This window comes from Pundamilia nyererei, unplaced genomic scaffold (genome assembly GCF_000239375.1).
Source record: "Pundamilia nyererei isolate P.nyererei 1_Seehausen unplaced genomic scaffold, PunNye1.0 scaffold00025, whole genome shotgun sequence".
Lineage (NCBI taxonomy): Eukaryota > Metazoa > Chordata > Actinopteri > Cichliformes > Cichlidae > Pundamilia > Pundamilia nyererei.
In genome coordinates, this window is record NW_005187426.1 from 1,513,977 (window position 1) to 1,516,812 (window position 2,836).

A 2,836-nucleotide genomic window follows, 5' to 3' on the forward strand; every position below is an offset into this window, starting at 1 on the left:
ATCTATCTATCTTATTGCACTTATCCAGTTCAGGGTTGCAGTGGGATATGCTACTTAGCCAAGCTGCAAAAAGGGCAAGAGCCAGGGTACACCTTAGACAGGTTGCCATTATGTCACTGTACTAAAATAGAGATACAGACAACCATTTTTACTCACATTCACACCTTTTGGCAGTTTAGAATCACCAATTGAACTAACATCACTACCAGGTTTTTGGACTGTCGGAAGAAGCCAGAGTACCCAAAGAGAACCCATGAGGAGAAGACAGTCACTAGATGGTGGATACAAACTCAGAACCTTCTTCTATGAGGCAACAGTGCTTACCACCATGCTGTGTGGCATTAGTTTGGCACATTGGTGGATGTTTATTTTAAACATTGCACGTATATTCAAGTAATCTCTATGTGCCAATAAAAAGCTTTAAATGCCTGATTTCTGACAGTTTTTCTACCCTTAAAACTGTATCATGTCAACAAGAAGGGATCTTTTTAAAATATTCATCTCAGATGCAAGAGATGAGAGATATATCTTAATTTTTTAAATAACTCAAGCAGGTAGCAGACCCACCCACCTGCTTTTAGACTTTCTGTTTGCTTTTAGACTTCTTCTACAAGTTCTTCTACAAAAAACTTGTAGAAGAAGGGAAAACAGCTTCTTTTCTGGCAACGCAGGAACCAAAGAGCTACACTGAGGCCAAGTATGAGATAAATAATGATTACTTTGAACTCTGAATCATGCAAAGTTACTCTTTGACTATTTTATGACTTGATCTATTTAAACTACATACACCTGAAGACTTTTTTAACCAAGCCCAAACACCAGGAACATTTGGTTTAAAATTCTCTTGGTGGGGGTTATACACTGCACAAAGCACAAAACAGCCTGAAATCATGGTAAAAGAAGGTCAGCGAGCTGGGTGGTGGAAATGAGGGGCCTAGTATAAGATAAGGGTTAGTTGAAATCATGCAAAGCTACTTTAGTAGAATTAACATATAAAGAATAATAGGGCTCCTTAAATAATACAATCCTAAATACTATTATCTAATGAGCACAACATTTAATGCTAGTATGAGAGCTTTCGGAGTGGTGATATAAGCGTACTTGCACAAGTCACAAGCATTTCTTCTTTACCTCCTAAACTTTAGCTTCTTTTGAACAGTATCATTTTACACGTCTATGTTGGTCTTCGTCGTTTTAAAGCTAGCAGAAACGTGAGAAGCTCTAGCTTTTGGCCCCACAGGCTCTAAGTGAAGATGTCATGGCTACCAAGCAACATGTTAATAAACCCACCCAGCAGCCATTTAACAACTTCTTTCAATGTAAAACAACCCCGATACGTACAAAGCCACGCCGGGCTCCATTCATAGTACAGCTGATAACGGGTTTACATAAAGGAGTCCTCTTACCTTCAGCACTTGAAGCTCAGCGTGAAGAAGATGAAAAGGAATGTTCTGAACACATAATAATCCTCCTGTTGGTGAACTCGCAGTATTTGGATGTTCAAAAAGAGTGAAAAGTTGCGCAGCGATCAGGTTTTCAAACCAAAAGTGTTCTCTTCAAGGAACAAGACTGACTTTCTCAGAGTTGTTAGTGTTTCCCAGGACAACTCAATGGGGAGGAGTCAGCACGAGGACTATTAAAAGCTCAGTGGTTTGTTTTTCATGGAGTAGACTTTCAGACAAGAGGAAGTCAGTGTAAACTCGTGAGGGGGGCTTGAGTAACTTTAGTGATTTCCCAAAAATTACTTCGAGAGGGAACTAATATTGTGAAACGGTCACTGTCCGGGTTTGTGAAAAAGTATCGTGGTCGGTCCCCAGAGTCGAAATGAAAAAACGGAGGAAGCTGGAAAGATCAGATTAACATCCCGTCTGTGCTTTTCACAATAAAGGAACACGAACCCTGCACGCTACTAGGACCAAGGTGTCATGGACCGCATACCACCGAACTAATAACTAGATCACTGAATGAAAACACATTCAAAGTTACTTCGGAAAACTTGAAAATGAAAACTACGTGAAAGTCTGTGTCATAAATGAGAAAGGAATATATGAGAAGGACTTTTCATTTTTATTTTGAGAATAAAGTTGAAATTGTGATAGCTATGAAAATAAAACATATGGGTGGAGCTGAAATATTGCTTTGAGAATAAAGTCAAAATCTCGGAATAAATGTGAAAAGTTACATCCAGAAGAAACAGTAGTTTTTTTTCTTTCAAAATTAAAGCTGAAATCACAAGACTAAAACTCAAATATTAAGATAATCAAGGAAATGTTACCGGTATTAAGTCAAATTAGGGCAGCTAGTGCACAGCTCCTCAGAAAAATGCCTTGTGCTTAAAAATCATTTAATCACAATACAGAGTGACAACTTTGGGAGCTAATCTTATTCTTTAAACTTACTTTATTCTTTACATACATTTTCAATTTCACTTTCAAAACTTTGACTTTACGCTCACAATGCAAATAAAAAAAATACTTCTAACATTTTTTCTTAATTGTGGCCTTAACAAAACTTTGAATAGATCCCCCAAAAAAGTACTTTAAACTATCAAGACATTTACATTACTGTGTAGAAACAGAACAACAGGAATAGTAATGCGTTTAGTAACAGTAATGCATGCAAATGATTTGAAGGATGACTGTATCCAGTGGTTTCCAGTGTGTTTGACACCGCCTGCTCTGGGAGCCATCGTCTTAAATACAAACACACAAACGATAATGGTTTGGCATCACTTTGCCATGTATCTGCCTGGATTTTTAAACTTAGAAGCTAAAATTTGTTCATATGGCCCAATGTAATAGTCTGTATTGCATTTTTCGAATGGAATGGTTGGGAG

General features: G+C 37.7%; 1 protein-coding gene across 3 annotated transcripts in view; it reads right to left on the reverse strand.

The window, feature by feature from the left end:
* LOC102210987 (A-kinase anchor protein 13) overlaps positions 1-1,813 on the reverse strand; it is a 121,852-nt gene extending 120,039 nt beyond the window's left edge. For all 3 annotated transcript variants that reach the window (XM_013909452.1, XM_005727562.2, XM_013909450.1), the window contains exon 1: positions 1,407-1,813. The gene's annotated coding sequence lies outside the window, so the exon portion shown is untranslated. The remainder of the gene's footprint in view (positions 1-1,406) is intronic.
* Between the last annotated feature and the right edge of the window lie 1,023 nt (positions 1,814-2,836).